General features: G+C 41.4%; 1 pseudogene; it reads left to right on the forward strand.

Annotated features, from left to right (window-relative positions):
* The first annotated feature begins 17 nt into the window (after window positions 1-17).
* Window positions 18-19180, forward strand: LOC116741355 (annotated as a pseudogene).
* Window positions 19181-21001: the final 1821 nt, after the last annotated feature.

Raw genomic sequence — 21001 nt, forward strand, 5'->3', positions numbered from 1 at the left:
GTGTGCGGCCCCGCCCACCTCACCCTCGTCCGTCCGGAACGTCCGGGCCCCACCGCGCTACGGCAGCTGCGCCCGCGCGCTGGCTGTCCTTCTGGGTCCCTGAAGGTGGGTGCAAGTGTGGAAGGCGGCTGCGGCGCGGGGACGCAGGGCGGGGCGGGGATGCTGCTCCACTCGGTGGGAGCGTAAAGGTCGGCGGGTGTGAGCGGCGCGGCTTGAGGCGCAGGTGCGGGCCGCAGCCTGGGCAGGGGCCGGGAGGCGATTGTGGCCTTAGGACCCGCTGGTCCAGGGCTGGAAAGGGCCGGCTCAGGCCGTGCTTCGAGTGTTGCTTGGTCAGAAGACGGTGCACTGCGGACAGCCGGGCGCCCGCCTCCGGAGGCTTCGCGACCTGGGGGTGGAGTCCAAGGTGACTGTGAGGCCGGGGCGGGTCTGCAGACCACGCGAGCGAGCGTGGGTGGGCTGCGGGCTGCGTGCATTGTCCAGCTGTGCCGCCGAAGCAAGCCTCCTGGGCGATGTCATTAACCTCTGTGACATTCGGTTTGCTCACCTGTGACTAGCGAGTTGCCCCCGATTCCCGGGGAAATCAGTGTGAAGCGCATGAGGAGTCTTACTGTGTGGTAGTTGTTACTGGGGTCTCTCGGAGTCTTTTCAGCAGGTGAGGTGTCGGGTCCCTTCCTGCGCTGTGTAGCCTGCTGAGCACCAGGTTTCGTTTACAGTTTTCACAAGACCTAGTTTCTAGGGACCGTGAGTGCCAGGGGGGATCGTTGGGCTCTGAATGACTGACCCCTTTTCTTTGGAACAAGGTAGTTATTGTGAAGCATGAAGGGGAGGCGCCCTATGAACGAAAGACAACCCCTGAAACCTGAACCCGCTTATTAGCGCTTCAGAGCAGAGGCAGAAGAATCACGGAAAGGAGGAGATTCTAGCTTTGCGGGGCCATGCAATTATTGACGCTTCTGCGCAGAGTGAACGAGATATGGGTGACGCTGCTTCCTCCCGAAGTTGTCAAAGACTGGGTGATAATGGAAGGTCCGAATCGACTTTCAGAAGGAGACCTGAGCTAGGCTGAGGCGGGTAGGCAGAGGCCAAAAGAAATGTTACTTATTGGAGAGGTCCCGAGGGTGTGGTCTGGGGTGGAGGGATAAGCTGTCACAGCTGAGAGAATCTGTCTATGGTGCTCCCTAAATATTCCCATTCCTTCATTCTACTCCCACTGTTTCTGTTATCTGAGCTCTCTCAAGCCTATTATACCGTCAAGTTTGGTATCTGGAGGTATGCTGATGCTTGCTCTTCCTAGCAGTTCTTTCTGTTAGTTCAGGAAGGCTTTGTCAGGGTATGTCTGCCTTATGAGAAAGATTGGGGAGTGAGCGGGGTGTGGGTGGAGGAGAGGAAAGAGGATTTGAGGACATGAGTGATGTGCCAGGCTCACGTGATTTTTTGTATACATCAGGCATCTTGACTTTTGGATAATATTATCCACTCTGCCACCATTAAGTCAAACACATTTACTTTTGACACCATTTTTGAGAAATGCAGTCAACTTAAGAACAAATAATTTTTAGAAGACCTTGACTTAAACATGCCTGTCTCATTTTCCCTAATTCTTTCTGTGGACTAAGTGAGCTCCGGGGACTCAAAATACAAGTGTTTCCTACTTAACATCAGAAATCTGTGCTTGATAATCATAAATTCCACAGCACAATAACAGAAGCCTATTTTCCACTGTTTAAAATTAGCGTGAATCACACTTCACTCTAATTGGCTCCAAACTGATTTTTTAAAAATGTAAATAAAACACAGCATATGCCCCCATAAAATTAACAGACTCATGTTACGGTGTAAAAAAGTTAAAACATAGTTTTCTGGTCTGCACACAATTGCTTTTTAAAATTCACGTGGTCTCTTAGTGCAACAACCTTACTGAGGTCCATCCAGGTGACATTTGTTTTCCTTTCAGAAGTTCTACATGTGTTGTGAAGTTCTATTGGTTGTTTTTCAGCATGTAATGTAAGACTTTTTTGTTAAAAACATTGAGTTTGGGGACTTAGACATATCATTTAGCATTTGCTCAGTAATGAACCAACCCAAATTTACTGACTTAAAAAATAATAAAAAATAATAAAAAACATTGGGGGCTTCCCTGGTGGCACAGTGGTTGAGAATCCACCTGCCAGTGCAGGGGACACAGATTTGAGCCCTGGTTTGGGAAGATCCCACATGCCATGGAGCAGCTAAGCCCGTGCGCCACAACTACTGAGCCTGCGCTCTAGAGCCTGTGAGCCACAACTACTGAGCCCACGTGTCACAACTACTGAAGCCCGTGTGCCTAGAGCCCGTGCTCCACAACAAAGAGAAGTCACCGCAATGAGAAGCCCGCGCACTGCAACGAATTGTAGCCCCTGCTCACCACAACTAGAGAAAGCCCACGCGCAGCAACAAAGACCCAACGCGGCCCAAAATAAATAAATAAATAAGTATATTAAAAAAAGATTTGCTCAAAGTTTAGCATTTTGGGTTTTTTAAAATTTTTGTTTTGTTTTTACTTTTTAAAATTTTATTGATGCATAGTTAATTTACAATGTTGTGTTAGTTTCTGCTGTACAGCAGAGTGAATCAGTTATACATATGTCCACTCTTTTTTAGATTCTATTCCCGTATAGGTCATTACAGAGTATTGAGTAGAGTTCCCTGTGCTGTCAGTAGGTTCTTATTAGTTATCTCTTTTATATGTAGTAGTATGTATATGTCAATCCCAATCTCCCAATTTATTTCTCCCCCTGTCCTTTTCCCCTTGGTAACCATAAGTTTGTTTTCTACATCTGGGACTCTATTTCTGTATTATAAATAGGTTCATTTGTACCATTTTTTTTAGATTCTACATATAAGCAATATCATATGATGTTTGTCCTTGTCTGACTTACTTCACTCAGTGTGACAATCTCTAGGTCTGTGGTTCAGCATTTTGGGGCTAGGTTTAGTTGGTCAGTTCCTATGTTCGTGTTGTCATCTGGTGCCCTGACTGAGGCTCTTTGATCTAAGATGACTTCATTTACTTTTTTGGTGGTTTGTGCTGGCTGTTGGCTAAACCACATGTCCCTAACAGGCTAGCCCCAGAAGGCAAGCTGTAGTGGAAAAGTGCTTTTCATCTGTGTTTGCATCATATGTCCTTATTTTTTTAAAATATCTTTTTCGGAGTATAATTGCTTTACAGTGTTGTGTTAGTTTCTGCTGTATCCTATGTCCTTTTAACCAAAGCAAGACAAATGGCAGAGCCCACATCAGTTGTAGGGAACTTCACAGGGAAATAAATGCGGAGAAGCAGCCATTGTTTAAATCGGAGAATCAACCATTGTTTAAATAAAGCAACAACCATTGCTTAAATAAAGCAACAACCATTATTTAAATAAGCATTTTAAAAAATTAAAATTGATGCCCCTCCATTCACCTTCTCTCGCAGCTCTATTTCCAGAGTCCTCTGTGTGTTTCTAAGAACAGCAGGAAATGAATACATCTCTGGTGAGTTGTTTTTTTTCCTCAACTTGTTTTATATTTTACTATATGAGCTTTATGAGGGTCCTTAAAGTAAAATGGAAAAGTAAAACTAAGTAAGATTCAGCTTCAGGGCAATATACATAAAAAAGATAAAGGTGGCATGTGGATATAGGCGGGTAATATGACCTTAGAGTGGTCCAAGGTGAGTGCAATGGCAAAAACACAGATACAACTGTTCTCTGATCACAATGGACCCTTAGAAGAAAGCATGCTACGTTCCCTTGAGACATGAGAACTTGCATGCACAGATGTGTGAACAGTGGCTTAATTGGTCACATAGATGATGGAGTGGACAGTGTTTCACTGCCAGTCTGGAAATAAACACTTCATGCATTCTGCAATGGTGACACTTACCTAGTGCTGAAGCAGAAGTTGCTTAATCAGGTTTTTCTGGAGTTGCTAAAAGTGTGTGGTCCCAGACAGATTTTGGAAGGCCCTACTTGATGCATGGATAAAACGTGGAATGTCTGGAGGATTGAATTGACTGCAGGTCCTTTAAGTAACTCATTTCTCTCCGCTAGTCTATGCATGCAGGTTGTATAGCAGACTGTTCAAGGCTATATTTTCTGGCAAATGTTTCCACTGCTCTTTTGCAGCTTAACCTACTCAACATGGTCTTAATTCATGTCTTCTCAAGCTCACCAATAACCTAAATTATAGTTAGGTTCAATGAATATGTTGTAGTCTTTGCCTTACTTGAACCTTCTGCCGTATTGAAGCTACTGTCCATGATCTCCTGGAAATTCTCGGCCATTAGCTTCTATTGTGGCCTCTCTGATGGTTTATTCCCGAATTCTTCTGTCTTTTTCTTCTGCTCCTGAGCGTTGCTCATCCAGGTGTTCAAACCTGGGCCCCATTCTTCACATGCTGCAGTTCTCCTTGACCTGTTTGGCCCTCTGTGATGTGACAGTCCTCTTTCTCTCCAGCTTGGACCTCTTCCCTACCTTTAGAACATAGGTTCAGCTCCTTGTTGAATGCTTTCTTGTAGCTATCCAGAAGGTATCACAAGCTCAACAAATCCAAAATGAAAACCACATTCTTCTTTCTTCCCATACATATGATGCTACTTTCATGGAGCCAGTGAGTCAAACCACCAAAATGGGATTTCTCCTGGACCCCTCCCTCTCTCTCAGCTTTAATCTCATCTAAGGTAAAGTCCTGCTACTTCTGTTTGTGCCTTTAATTTCGTCTGATGTCTGCATTGTTGCTCACCAACAAACACAGTAACTTTCTTTTTTACGTTGGAACTGTCATCCTTAGCAAAACCTGAAGGATGTGTTTGCTGTGATCTGGTTAGATTCCCCTCGAGCTGTGCTACTGGCCAGCATGTGTGGTGACAGCCTTAGGAGTCCAGTGGGAGAAAGAATTCAGGAGTTATTCAGACTTATTTTGAACAAGGGTCAGGACAAAGTTACACAAAGTCTAAAAACAAGGGTTACAGATATTTGTAATTTTAAACTTCCATCTATATAAATTTGTCAGTGATTCTGTCGCTTTTATTATGATATAATTGTGTGTTGCTAGTTCAAAAATGACCTTTTTCCAAACCCTGTTAAAGACTATTTAATTCTTCTGCTATTTCAGTTAATCACTTAAAAATGAATAGGGAGAAGTGCATGTGTGCATTATTCATAACTATGACTGTGGAGCAGAGCTCTCCTAATTGTTGGTTATTTTTTTATTGTGATAAAATATACATAAGCTAATGTTGGCAATTTCACCATTTTTAAGAGTACAGTCCAGTACTCGTAGTACATTTAGTTTATTCACACTGTTGTGTAATCATCACCACTAAGAATATCCAGATTCATCCTCCCCAGATAAAACTTTACTCGGGACTTCCCTGGTGGCGCAGTGGTTAAGAATCTGCCTGCCAATGCAGGAGACACAGATTCAATCCCTTGTCCAGGAAGATCCCACATGCCACGGAGCAACTAAGCCCATGCGCCATAACTACTGAAGCCCGCATGCTGCAACTGCTGAGGCCTGAGCACCTTCTCCCGTGCTCTGCAACAAGAGAAGCCACTGCAGTGAGAAGCCCGTGCACCGCAACAGAGAGTAGCTACCACTCACCGCAACTAGAGAAAGCCCGCACACAGCACTGAAGACCCAACGCAGCCAAAAACAAACAAACAAAAAAAAACTTTACTCATTAAACCCTAACTCCCTATTCTCCCCTCCCCCAGCCCCTGGCAGCAACCACTCTAATCTCTGTGTCTATGAAGTTGATGACTCTGAGAACCTCATATAAGTGGAATCATGCAGTGCCTGTCCTTAAGTGACTGACGTATTTCACCTAGTGTAGTGTCTTCAAGGTTTATCCATATTGTAGCATGGTAAAATTCACTTCCTTATGAAGTCTCAATAATATTACCATTATATGTATGTCCACGTTTTACTTATCCATTAATCCATCAATGGTTTTATGGGTTACTTCGACCTTCAGGCTATAAAGGATAATGCTGTTATGACCATGTGTGTAGACATATCTTTTCTAGTTCCCACTTTTACTTTGTTTCTTATACACCCAGAAGTAAAGTTGTAGGATCACGTTGTAATTCTGTATTTAATTTTTTCAGGAATCACCATGTTGTCTTCCGTGGTGGCTGCACTATTTTACATTCCCACCAGCAGTGCACAAGGTTTCCAGTTTCTTCATATTCTTGCCAACACTTGTTCTTTCCTGTTTTGTTTTGTTTTTTAAATAATAGCCATCCTAATGGGCATAAGATGATATCTCACTGTGCTTTTGATTTGCTTTTCTCTAATGACTAGCAATGTTGAGCATGTTTTTATGTGTGTATGGGCCATTTGTTTATCCTTTTTGCACATTTTTTAAATAGACCTTTATTTTTTTATAGCAGTTTTAGGTTCCCAGCAAAATTGAGCAGAAGATACAGTGATTTCCAGTATACTCTCTGCCCCCAGGCGCTCCCTCCCCATTATCAGTATCAGGTATTCATTTGTTACAATTCATGAACCTACACAGACATATCATTATTACCCAAAGTCCTCGGTTTACATTATAATTCACTCTTGGTACTGCACTTTTTATGGGTTTGGACAAGTGTGTAATGGTACGTATTCGCCATTATAGTCATACAGAGTGGTTTTATTGCCCTGAGAATCCTCTGTGCTCCTTCTGTTCATACCCTTCTGTAGTCCGTAGCCCTTGGCAACCACTGGTATTTTTACTGTCTGCATAGTTTTGCCTATTAGAGAATGTCATATAGTTCGAACCATGTTATGTAGGTTTTTTAGATTGGCTTCTTTCACTTGTTAACATGCTTTTAAGTTTCCTCTGTGTCTTTTCATGGCTTGATAGCTCATTTATTTTTAGCACTGAGTAATACTACATTTCCTGGTTGTACCACAGTTTATCCACTCATTTACGGAAGGACATTTTGGTTGCTTCCAAGTTTGGCAGTTGATGAATAAAGCTATTGCAAACATCCGTGTACTGGTTTTATGTGGACATACGTTTTCAGTTCCTTTGGATAAATACCAGAAGTGCACTTGCTGGATCATGTGTTGAAAGTGTGTGTTTAATTTTGAAGACAGTACCAAACCGTCTTCTAGAGTGGCTCTACCATTTTGCTACTTTGTTATGGCAGCCCTGTCAAATTAATACACTGCACTTCATTCCACTGCTTTTTTATTGGTTACTGTAAGGCTTACAGTATGAGTCTTTATCAGAATATACTAGAGGAGCAGTGCATTACTTCACATAAAATGTAGAGACCTTTAGTAGTAGTACTTCTACTTTTAGTACATGTAAATACACATGTATAAAACAAAAGTACAATTACATATTGAGTCTACATACATTATGAGTCATTTTATATATATATATATATATATATATATATATATATATATATATAATCCTTTATATTTACCCACACATTTACCATTTCCAGTGATCCTGATTCTTTCCTGTGGATTCAGGTTAACATCTGGTATCTTTTTCTTTCATCCTGGAGAATGTCCGTTATCATTTTTAGTGCTATCTTCTGATGATGAATTAGCTTAGTTTATCTTTATCTGAAAATGTCTTTATTTCATCTTTATTTTTAGCATAGTTTCACTGGGTAGAATTACAGCTTGAAGGATGTTTCCATTCAGCATAATAAAGGCGTTCCCCACGGTTTCTGATAAGTCATCTATCATTCATGTGCAGATGTACCTGAGTGGGATCTTTTCCTTTGGCTGCTTTCGAGATCTTCTCTTTACCTTTGGATACTGGCAGTGTGACTGGTGTGCCTAGAGTAGTTTTCTTTTCTTTTTTTATAAATTAATTAATTTATTTTTGGCTGTGTTGGGTCTTTGTTGCTGCACGTGGGCTTTCTCTAGTTGCGGCAAGTGGGGGCTGCTCTTCGTTGTGCGCGGGCTTCTCATTGCAGCAGCTTCTCTTGTTGTGGAGCACGGGCTCTAGGCGCGTGGACTTCAGTAGTTGTGGCACACGGACTCAGTAGTTGTGGCGTACGGGCTTAGTTGCTCTGCGGCATGTGGGATCTTCCCGGACCAGGGCTCAAACCCATGTCCCCTGCGTTGGCAGGCGGATTCTTAACCACTGTGCCACCAGGGAAGTCCCTAGAGTAGTTTTCTTTGAATCTAAGCTGATCATGGGTCATTGAGCTGCTTCAATCTGTAAATTCGTGTCTTTCACAAAATTTGGGAAGGTTTTAGCCACTGTTTCTAAAAATACATATTGTGTTCCATTCTTTCTCTCTCCTTTCTGTCTGGTGCTGCAATTACGTATATGTTAGACTGTTTTCTAGATTGTTTCTTAGCCTCTTTTAATTTTTTTCTCTCAAAAAGATAGGAAAATATCTACTGATCTGTCTTTAAGTTCATTGGCTTTCTTTTGCTGTTTCCAGTGCAATGTTCAGCTCATCAGAAAGTTTTTCATTTTTGTTACTGTAGTATGTAGCTCTGCAATTTCCATTTAATTGTTTTTCTAGTTTGTTTTTCTGTACTGATATTGCCCCTCCCCCCCACCAATACATTATTTTTTATCTTCCTTTAAGTACTTGAATGTATTTATGGATGGGTTAACTATGTTTCTGCGACGTGCAGCATCTGGGATACCTTGGGATTAGTTTCTAGTGATTGTTTATGGTCATTTTTTGTTTTTCTTCTTGAGTATGAGTCACATTTTCCTCTTACTTTACATGTGTTGAGATTCTGAATTATGTACTAAACATTGTAAATCATACGTTGCAAGAGTTTTTGGATCCTGTTGTATTTCTCTGAAGAGTGATTTTGCTCTACAAGGCAGTTAACTTGGCTGGATTCAAATTCTAAACTTCATTTCTTATAGTGACCAGCAGCTGACTCTTCATTCATTTCCTTCAGCTTTGAGAGGCTGCTTTCTTGTTGGGCCCTCTGAGGTCTTCCACATATGTGTAGCTTAGCAGTCAGCCAACAACTGTGGTTGGTTTTGTGTGGAAATGTGGTACATTATGTTCTTTTGCTGCTTCTCTCCGAGGGCTACCCCCCAACCCGCACTGAGTTTTTCAGTTTTGTTGGCAGCCCTGAACTATGCCCTCTGACACCTAAGCCAGTAAAGCTTCAGCTTTCAGTTTCTTGATCTATTTGCAGATTGAAGATTGCCCTCTGGTAAAATGCCATAAACTTGCAAAATAGTTTGTCCTTTAATGGATCATTCAAATCTAGTTTCTGCCTACTTTTCGTTGTTCTCTAGTGCCTTTAGGCGACTGTGTTATAAATCTTGTCCAGCTTTTATAATAGTTTCCTGCACATTGTTAGTCTGGTCAAGCTACTTTGCCATTAACGTACAAGCCATGCTACATTTATGATGTTTATATTTTTAAATATATCTTCACTAGTTTATCTGGCCTGTCTTTATCATAGGGTCATTTTCTCTCCACTGGACTATTGGTCAGCTTTCTTAAGTCTCCCAATCTTATTACTATCCCAACTCAGTTCTTTCTTCCATGGGAATAATTCATCCAAGACAAGGGGCAGTAAATTATGGCATACAGGTCAGATGTGGCTACTACCTATTTTTGTGTGACCTGTGAGCTCGTTTTTTGGCTTATTACACCTTTTTTAAGCAGTTACTGTAAGGTTTGTGCTATTCATCTTTAATTTATCATAGTCTACTTTAAAATAAGATACCATTTATATAAGAACCTTAAAACAGTATACTTCAAAAGTTTTCTCCTCCCAGCTTCTGTGATATCGTTGGCATACCTTTTACTCCCACATGCATTCTTTTGTTTTGGCTGCGTTGGGTCTTCGTTGCTGCGCACGGGCTTTCTCTAGTTGCAGTGAGCGGGGTCTACCCTTCATTGTGGTGCACAGGCTTCTCAGTACAGCGGCTTCTCTTGTTGCAGAGCCTGGGCTCTAGGTGTGCGGGCTTCAGTAGTTGCAGCACATGGGCTCAGTAGTTGCAGCACACAGGCCCTAGGGCATGCAGGCTTCAGTAGTTGTGGTCTGTGAGCTCAGTAGTTGTAGCTTGCGGGCTCTAGAGCACAGGCTCAGTAGTTGTGGTGCATGGGCTTAGTTGTTCCATGGCATGTGGGATCTTCCCGGACCAGGGATCGAACCTGTGTCCCCTGACTGGCAGGCAGATTTTTAAGTACTGCGCCACTAGGGAAGTCCCCCATATGCATTCTTATTTTGCTTCATATGGTCAATTACCTTTAAAGGAGTTTGAACATAAAAATAATATTATATCATAATATATTATACAATATATATTACATAATACAATATATATTATATATTTATTAATATATGTACCATTTTGAGTGCTCTTTATTCCTTTATATATACCCAGATTTCTATCTGATACATTTTTCTTCAGATTTTAGGCAATTTGATTATCGTGGTCCTTGTTCTAGTTAGTTACCTGATGTTTCTTGCTTGTCCAAAGTCTGGTCCCCAGAGCGCCCTCATGCCCTTTACCATCCCCGTTATCACCCTCAGGTTCAGTAATTCACTAGCAGGACTCAACAGAACTCAGAAAAGCCGTTGTGGGCTTCCCTGGTGGCGCAGTGGTTAAGAGTCCACCTGCTGATGCGGGGGACATGGGTTTGAGCCCTGGCCCGGGAAGATCCCACATGCCGCCGAGCAACTAAGCCCATGCTCCACAACTACTGAGCCTGCGCTCCAGAGCCCGCGAGCCACAACTACTGAGCCTGCGCTCTAGAGCCCGCGAGCCACAGCTACTGAGCCTGCGCTCTAGAGCCCGCGAGCCACAGCTACTGAGCCTGCGCTCTAGAGCCTGCGAGCCACAGCTACTGAAGCCTGTGCTCCGCAACAAGAGAAGCCACTGCGATGAGAAGCCCGTGCACCGCAACAAAGAGTAGCCCCCGCTCTCAGCAACTAGAGAAAACCCCCATGCAGCAGTGAAGACCCAGTGCAGCCAAAAATTAAATAAATGAGTAAATAAATTAAAAAAAAGAGTTGTTGTACTCATGTTTATGGTTTTGTACAGTGAAAGGATGCAGATTAAAATCAGTTAAGGGATCAGGCACATAAAGCAGGGTCCAGGAGTCTTCATGTGCAAGGTTCCAAAAACCTGCCAGTGGAGCCACGTGGACGGTGCCTTTTTCTCGCAGCAGCAGGGTTTGACAGTGTGCGTGGAATGTGGAGAAACAGGGAAGCTTACTTGAACCTTGATATCCAGCTTGCATTGGGGCTCTGTCATGTAGACCTGGTTGACCATCTGTGTGGCTGACCTTAATCTCTAGTCCCTCCATAGACTGAGCTCATAAAATGTGCTGATAACAAGGCCTCCCACCATTAATCACATTTTTAGCATAGGATATCTGTGTGACCCAAAGCTATCAGGTTAAACAAAGATATTTGTATCAGTCAAGACACTTCAGGGCTTATATGTGAAACCTGAAACCATAAAACTCCTAACAGAAAAAAGCTTCTACATTAGACTTGGCAATATTTTTTTGGATATGGCACCAGATGCACAAGAAACAAAAGCAAAAATAACAAGTAGGACTACATCATACTAAAAAGCTTTTGTACAGCAAAGAAAACACTCAACCAAATGAGAAGGGAACCCGTGAGATGAGAAAAATTTGCAAGTCATATATGATAAGAGGTTAATATCCAAAATGTAAGGCATTTATTACAACTCATAGGAAAAAATAACCAAGTCAAGAATGGGCAAAGGACCTGAATAAACATTTTTCCAAAGAAAACATACAGATGGCCAACATGTACATGAAAAGGTGCTCAATGTCAGTAATCATTGGGAAAATGCAAACCAAAACCACAATGAGATATCACCTCACCCCTGTTTAATGCTAGTATCCAAAAGACAAGAGATCACAAGTGTTGGTGAGGATGTAGTTAAAAGGAAACCTTTTACGCTAGGGTGGGAATTTATACAGCCATTTTAGAAGACAATGTGAGGTTTTCTCAAAACTTAAAAATAGGGACTTCCTGAGTGGTCCAGTGGCTCATACTCCGTGTTCTCAATGCAGGGGGCCCAGGTTCAATCCCTGGTCAGGGAACTAGATCCCACATGCCACAACTAAAGATCCCGCATGCCACAGTGAAGATCCCGCACACAGCAACAAAGATCCCGCGTGCTGCAACTAAGACCCAGTGCAGCCAAATAGATGATAGATAGATAGATAGGAAGAAAGAAACAATAAGAAACCTTAAAAATAGAACTACTGTGTGATCCAGGAAATCTGCTTCTGGGAATATTTCTGACGGAAATGAAATCAGTATCTCAAAGAAGTATCTTAACACCCGTGTTTCTTGCAGTGTTACAACAGCCAAGATACAGAAATAACCTAAGTATCAGTCATCAGATGAATGGATAAAGCAAATGTGGTATATATATCTAGGGGAATGTTATTTATCCATTAAAAAGAAAGATTCTGCCATTTGCAGCAACATAGATCAACCTGAGGGCATTATGCTAAGTGAAATAAGCCAAACAGTGAAAGGGTACTTTACGGTATCACTTAACTGTGGAAGGAAAAATTTAAAAAGTTGAGTTCATGAAAACATTAGAACATTAGGTGGTTGTCGGGATGGGGGAAATGGTAAAGGTTGGTGAAAGGGTACAAACTTCTAATTATAAGATGAATAAATTATGAGGAACTAATGTACAATATGGTGACTATAAGACCATAGTTTGTAATTTATTGTTTAGTTGCAATTTGCCATGACAATTGATCTTAAGTGTTCTCACATATACACACAAAGAGGGTAACGGTGAGGTGATGGGTGTGTTAAGTAACTTGATTGTAGTAATCAGGTCATAATGCATACATTTATCAAATCAGCAGGTTATACACTTTAAATATATATAATTTTATTTGTCAATTATACTTCAATAAAAGTGGAATAATGTAAGATTAGGTATAAAATTAAAAACTAATAAAAAAATAAATATGCCTTCCTCGGTGGCTGGGCTGCTTTTTTTGATATGCCTCTTGTCGATAGTCTCAAGCAGCCTCTTTAAATCTTAAACTGTCAGTACTTTTTAGTTCAGTTTGGTTGGTTTTTGACAGTACAACCCTAAAAAATACAGTTGGGTTTATATCTTTGATTTCAGCCAGTTTGAGCTTTTTGAGACATACCTTTCTTTTTTTTTGGTATTCATGTATCTATATAGTTTTTAGACTGTAAGCTTTTGTTGTTTTCTTAAGTATTTCATCCTTAGTCTTTGCCGTTTTGTGCAGCAGAAGGAATTTATTGTGCGCCAGCTCAAGCCATTCTTAAGTTTTAACAGTGACTGTCATAGTTATATTCTTCATTTGTTACTTGCCATACAGTTCAGTACAATTACTTTTGATTCCTAAAGTATTTCTCATTGTATTTTTTTCTGTAAGAACTGAAAGAGGCAACTTTTTCTGCCTTAACACAATAAAAGCTAAAGAAATGTTTTGAGAGTTTTCCTACTCTACAAGACCCCAATTTCTAGCTTCTGCTTATTTTCTTTCATCCCTCCTTGCAATCTGTTTTTTCTTTCCTCCCCTTAGCTCATCATTTTCCTATATTGCTTTATCAGAAGCGGTGACTAGTAGTTGAGATTTACTACTCACATTTTGATTTCCTGCCTCTTTTTCTAAGATTTTAAGTTCATGAGGTAAACATTATTTGATTTAAGAAGTATGACTCATGTGGCTTAAGTAACAGTAAGTATATAACTACCAGTTATCTTAAGTAACACCATCCTCACAGTTTCTTTGCACTACTTGTTGCCATTGCTGGTGTTTGTTTCTGTTTGGTTTGGTGCCAGTTCAGTTACCAGTTCGGTCAGGAAGAAAGGTTGCTTTCTCAGTGCTGTTACCTGTCCTTCATGGGTCGGCTTTAGTTTTGTTCCTTTCAGCATCATGCAGCATCCCAGACAGAGGAGTATTTCTTTCTGTCATATTGCTGAGGATGAACGTGGTAAAGGGGAAATACGGTGATCATTGTGTGACTCTTAAATAGGTTTTGTTTAGAAGTAATGCTTCCATTCACATGTCATTGGTCAAAGCAAGACAGGTGGGGAATTACAAATCTGTTTATATGTGAGTTCCAGTGCAAGGGGATATATACATCCTTTTACAGAGAAGGGCACTGCAAGGAGTGCTATGAACTGAATTATATTCCCCCCAAATATATATGCTGTAGCCTTAACTCCCAATGCATTTAATCAAGTTTAAATGAGGTCGTAGGGTGGGGCCGTTACTCCAATAGAATTAGTGGCCCTATAAGAATAGGAAGAGAGAGATCTTTTCCTTCCTTCTCCCTCCCTCCCTGCCATATATGGACTCAGCAGAAACACAGCCATCTGCAAGCTAGGAATGGAGCTCTTACCAGGAAATGAATTGGCTGGCACCTTGATTTTAGACTTCCCTGCCTCTAGAATTGTAAGAAAAGAGTTTTCTGTTGTTTAAGCCACCCAGTCTATGGCACTGAATTTAGCTGGACAGAAATATAACCTACCACATGTTTATTCTTAATTTTCCACATGAACTTTTAAATCAGCTTGCCATGATGTGTGCTACTCATTCACATCCGTGAACATGGTGTGTCTTTTCATTTGTTTAGTTCTTTTTTGTATCCTTCAGGGTTTTTTCCCCGCCTCATAAATTTTGTACATTATTTTGTTAAATGTATTGCTAGGTGTTTTGTCTTCTTGTTATTGTGGTTGTGTGAGTATCATGTATATGAAGGTTTATATAAAAGCCTTATATTAGTTATATAAGCTACTAACTTATTAAATCTTCCTATGTGGAGTACTTGGATGTACTTGGATGTCATGTGATTCTCTTCAGTTTTCCAAGTATGAATTATATGGGAACCATCATCATTTTCAGTGCTGTTTTTCTCTCTTTAATTGTGTTGACTGACACTACTAGTACAGTGTTAGTAACTATGGTGATGAAGCATCCTTGCTCTGCATGTTTCCCCATAAGTGTGATGCTGGCTTTCACTTGTGGCTAAGACATACACGTTTATCATGTTAAGGAAAAATCCCGTGAATCGTCTTTTAAGTTTTTTTTTATTACAAATGAGAGGGTATTTTTATAGACGTCTACTTAGCATCTAGAATTTTCTCCACTGAACTACAAATATAATGAGTTGTATTAATAGATTTCTTAATATTGAGGCTTTCTCTATTCCTAGAATAATTAAAAATTTCTTCTCCATTGTCATGGTCTGTTTTTCTTTCTCTGTCAGTAAATATCAGTGTTTCCTAAAACACCATACTTGTTCATTTTCTCCTTTCAATCTCTTATGTTCTGTTTGAGCAATTTTATTCACTCTGATGGCTTCAGCTACCACTAAAATATTGCTGTTTCCTAAATCCTTTTCTTCATCTTGTATCTCTCTCCTGAGCTCAAGAGCATATATCCATTTGCCAGTTGCACATCTTCACATATTTGACCACAGAAATTTCAAACTTCAAACATGCTGTGTCCAAGATCTGTGTCTGTTCTGCAAATCCTATTCTTTGTCCTTATCCCAATATCAGTTTATAGCGCTAGTATCTACCAGCTTGTTGTGCAGACAGTCTGGTAGTAAAACTTTCCCTTCACCTTCTCAGAGCAAATGAGTACCAAATTCTTTTTCTTTTTTTCTGTTTTGGAATTAGTCCCCTGTTCTGTATTCATCTTCCTCTGTTACCTAGTATAGTTGGTCATTCCTCCCTCTGGTTTTTTCTCCTCTGATTCTCCCTTAAGCCCTTCTCCATTCTCCTGCTGGATGATGACTGTTAAAGGGCACATCTGGTTATGTAGCTTACCTCTCGTTAGCAGCCCCTCATTATTCACTCCCTGTTGTTTAGGAAGTGGGTCATGTTCACTCTTGGGTAGACATAAGCAATTCCTTAGGTAATAAGAAGAAAATTCTACGATGCATGTGTACATACTTTTTAAAAAAAATAGTGAGCACGTAAGGTTTTTTATTGATGGAGTTAGGTCATATATTTAAATGCAGGGTAACTTTATAATCAGTTCCTTGAATACCTTTACTGTCTTTATCTCTTATCTCAGCCCAGGAGCACCCACCTGGATGTGGTGCTGCTTGTACTTCTATTAAAGTGGCATCTGTTCTTTATGCCTCTCAGCTTGACTTCTGCTCTTGCCTCATATTCATGAGAACATGTGGTTCACACTGAACAGCTGACATGTTTAGCTCTTCAGTGAAGTGCAACCTGACAGTACAAAGTACAACTATCCTTTTTCTCCCTTGATACCCCAGGCTACCTTAAATATGTGTGTAACCTGGTTCATCTAACACATTATTCCAGGTAAGTGTTTGTACTTATGTCTCCATACCAGCTCATATGTTCCTTGTATCTTTGGCAATGAGGACCATTCCAGATTTATAAGGGAAACTATGATGGTACTTTGAAGAACTACTAAATTAACACAGACGTAGGGTATTTCTATGATGATTTCTCTTTATCCCACAATATAGAGTACAAAGCATGGTATGGTATATCCTGTGTAAGATAAAACACACACATAAGAATGAATTCCTAGACTTCCTGTTCTTTTGACCCAGGCTGATGCCTTGAATTGAGGAAAAATGTGCCATTACAGGGGTTGGTGTCATTTGAGGATGTGGCTGTGAACTTCACCTGGGAGGAGTGACAGGACCTGGATGATGCTCAGAGGACCCTATACAGGGATGTCATGCTGGAGAACTACAGTAGCCTGGTGTCACTGGGTGAGCAAAACTCCACCAGTAATTGCCAAGTGCAAGCACGTTTTTCTTCATTGGTAAATGTACAGTTGTTTGTGAAATGAAATGCTACTTAGGTTTAAGATTCTGGGCCAGGAAGAACGTGTGTTCACCCCTCCAGTCAGAGGTTCAGATTGACCCTTCATTGCACTACTCTTGAGGCTGTGCTGTTGGCATTTTTCAAGAGCCCATGAAACATAAACAGTTTGGCAAAAGTCCTACAGTATTTCTCATCAACAGGGCATTGCATTACCAGGCCTGAGGTGATCATCAAGTTGGAGCAAGGAGCAGCACCATGGACTGTAAAAGAAAAACCCCAGACCAGGGTTTCCCGGGCCAGTCAGTGCACACTGAGCAGGGAGATTGGGAAGACGAGTGCACAGCAGATGTTGGCCGTGCTGAGCTCTTTTTCACCAGTTGTTTTCTCCAAGTTCATACCTTGGGACAGACTTCAGTCTGCATGTATCAGACTCATGCATTATTCAGTCTCCAGATATGGCTCTCACATGTAAACCTCCCCCTTTTTGTTAATTGCTGAATATTTTCTTAGACTTACCAAAAACCGGTGCCCACCTGCCTCCTCTTGGAATTTTTTCTTGGTTAGTCACTGTCCCTAGATTCTCAGTAGGCCGCCTTTTTTGGTTTTTTAAAAATATTTATTTATTTTTTGGCTGCGTCACATCTTAGTTGCAGCACGTGGGATCTTCAATTTGTTGTGGTGCACGGGCTTCTCTCTAGGTGAGGCGCACAGGCTTAGTTGCCCCACAGCATGTGGGATCTTAGTTCCCTGACCAGGAATTGAACTGGCGTCCCCTGCATTGCAAGAAGGATTCTTAACCACTGGACCACCAGGGAAGTCCCAATAGGCCTCCTTTTTGTTCATTCTCAGAGACTGTTTTCTTTAGGGCATTTAGTCGTACATTCATTTATTCTTTTAACATGTTAATTGGGAAGTTTTACACACTGGTAAATTTTGTAAATGTGTGGATAACAGCAGCAATCAAAGAAATGTCCTTTTTAAAATTAATTTATTTTTATTTCTGGTTGCATTGGGTCTTTGTTGCTGCACATGGGCTTTCTCTAGTTGTGGTGAGCGGGGGCTACTTTTCGTTGTGGTGCACAGGCTTCTCATTGCTATGGCTTCTCTTGTTGCGGAGCACAGGCTCTAGGTGCACAGGCTTCAGTAGTTGTGGCTCACGGGCTCTAGAGTGCAGGCTCAGTAGCTGTGGCACATGGGCTTACTTGCTCTGCGGCATGTGGGATCTCCCTGGACCAGGGATCGAACCCGTGTCTGCTGCATTGGCAGGTGGATTCTTAACCACTGTGCCACCAGGGAAGTCCCAAAATGTCCTTTTTATATAGAGCTTATATTTTGTTGAAAGAGAAAAATGAAACAAATGTACATGTTTAGTAGTGAAATCAGAGCCACAAAAGTGTTAAACAAGGATGAGAGAGAAGATAATAAGAGTATGGTGTTTCCAGAAGGGTGTTAAGAAGGCACATTTAGGGGAGGTTAAGTGTTTATGTTGGTAGAGCTTACGTTTGAGATGACTGTATTCCATTTTGACATGGAACATATGCATGCATGTAAAATCTGGAGTAGAAGATGGACATCACTGCTGGAGATGCAAATTAGGAAATCATTAACTCAAGACTGGTAGGAGTTGAGGAGGTGGCCTATGGACCTATTTAGACCATGAGAGAAGTGGTCCAGGTACAGGTCTCATGAATCACTACATCAGAAACCATGAGGCTGAGAAGGACCCAGAAAACTGTTCACCGTGGAAAGCGGTGGCCTGTGACACGGGAGGATAAACTAGAGACTATGGGTCCAAGGCCAGTGAAACCAAGAATTTCATACTTTGGGAGTGGAGTTTGAAATTAAGATTTTTTTTACTTTCTCTTGTGAAGATCATTGTTTTTTTTTTTTTTTTAAAAAAGAATGAGAAGTATACATGGGACTCTAGTTTCAATACAACTAAGGGACAGCTGAAACTGTAAAGTACAGTAAAGTTAATATCTTCAGAAGCAGTGAATTATCAAGTAGAGTCACTCGCACCATGAAGTGAGGTGAAAATGCCTTGGCTGTTGGTCTCAGAAGCACCCAGAGAAAGCTTTTCGAAGATGGTGGGCACATGCTGGGTTGCAGAACCTAAATCCTTCAGACCAGCAGGGAGGAGTTTCACAAAGTGATGAATTAGAGTTTCGTGAACTTGTTAGGGTTCTGAGAAGCCAAGGGTATAGTGTTAAGTTAGGAATTTGCAGAAAGCTCCCTTGTCTAGCATGGAAAAAAAGATTAAGCCTTTGAAAAACCCACAGGTGCCTATAGGTGTTCCCCAGGGAGAAGTAAAAACTAAACAAACATAGGTGTAAAGTTCTTCTCTCTAAGCCGTATTCTTGTTTAGGTGACAGACAAGTGGCCCTCTCCCATATCCTGTAAGTAACTTATCCAGGAAAATCATGCCATCTTCAAAGCTGAGCTGTCAGAAAAGGGCTAGCACAAGTTACCCACAATTATAAGAAGAAAGGTAGAGATAATGAATGGAAAACCAATGGTAGATGAAAAGCTGTCAGCTGAAATCTACATTTAGACAGTAAGCAAATATTTTGACCTAATACTTCCTCATTGAAAAGAATTTAAAAGAAAAGAAAAAAACTTAAGCAAAACCAAACAAAAACAAAAAACCCAATGATTTGACATTAGAAAACCTATCAATGAAGGTTCTTACATTAATTCATTAGGGAGAAAAATCACATAAAATCAGTACCCATTATTGATTTTTAAAAATATTTATTTATTTATTTTTGGCTGCGTTGGGTCTTTGTTGCTGAGCGCGGGCTTTCTCTAGTTGTGGCGAGTGGGGGCTACTCTTCGTTGTGGTGCGTGGGCTTCTCACTGTGGTGGCTTCTCTTTGTCGTAGAGCACGGGCTCTAGGCATGTGAGCTTCGTAGCTGTGGCACACAGGCTCTAGAACACAGGCTCAGTAGTTGGGGTGCACAGCATGTAGGATCTTAGTTGCTCTGCGGCACGTGGGATCTTCCAGGACCAGGCCTTGAACCTGTATCCCCTGCATTGGCAGGCTGATTCTTAACCATTGTGCCACCAGAGAAGTCCCCCGTTATTGATTTTTTTTAAAAAATTTATTTATTTTATTTATTTATGGCTGTGTTGGGTCTTCGTTGCTGTGCGCAGGGTTTGTCTAGTTGCAGTGAGCAGGGGCCACTCCTCGCTGCAGTGCGCAGGCCTCTCGTTGCGGTGGCCCCTCCCGTTGCCAAGCTCGGGCTCTAGGCGCAGGGGCTTCAGTAGTTGTGGCTCGCGGGCTCCAGAGCGCAGGCTCAGCAGTTGTGGTGCACGGGCCCAGTTGCCCCGTGGCATGTGGGATGCTCCCGGACCAGGGCTCGAACCCGTGCCCCCCACACCGGCAGGCGGATTCCCAACCACTGCGCCACCAGGGAAGCCCTGATTTTTTAAAGAATCATATCCTGCTAGGATGAAAAGAAACTTCTTTACCTTTACAAACCATTCCATAGGAAATACTTATATGTGATTCAAAGGTATGACCTGTAATTATGTTTATCTCCTTTTAGATGTCCAGATTGTGGATGACATGATTGAGACCAGCCAGGAAAATCACGGTAGACGTTTGTGGCAAGTTGTAATCACCAGCAACGAAACGTCAACTAAGGGGACAGCTGACTTAGGAAAAACATTTAATTTGAGCCCAATTCATATTTCAAAACTGATGATAAATGATGGTAACTATTCAGAAATGAAGCCAGAAATGTTGAATATGTGTAAGAACATGTTTCTCCCTAGTGAGCCTGATGAGATGCATGCTGGAGAGAAACCGGAGGATAGTAATAGAACTGGGAAATCCCTCATATATGCTGAGTACCCTAGGCATCAGAAGAAGAATCAAACTCTGCAGCAACCTTTTGAATGTAACAGACAAGGGAGAGACTTCATCAAGGAAGCAATATTCTTTACACATAGTATGGTTCGTATGGGTGAGATGGCTTACAAATATAAAAAATATTGGAAGGCCTGTGGTAAGTCAGCTCTCATTGCCCAAGAGAGAACTCACATAGGGGAGAATCACTATAGATGTAACAAATGGGGGAATACCTTTTGTAAGAAACCAACACAGTTGAATCTTCACAGAGCTGATCTCCAGGAGCAACAGCATAAATGTAATCAAAGTGGGAAAAATTTCTGCCAGAAATTACATCCCACTCAGCTTCAGAGAATTCAGTTAGAGAA

The sequence above is a fragment of the Phocoena sinus genome, chromosome 16 (assembly GCF_008692025.1).
Source record: "Phocoena sinus isolate mPhoSin1 chromosome 16, mPhoSin1.pri, whole genome shotgun sequence".
NCBI lineage: Eukaryota > Metazoa > Chordata > Mammalia > Artiodactyla > Phocoenidae > Phocoena > Phocoena sinus.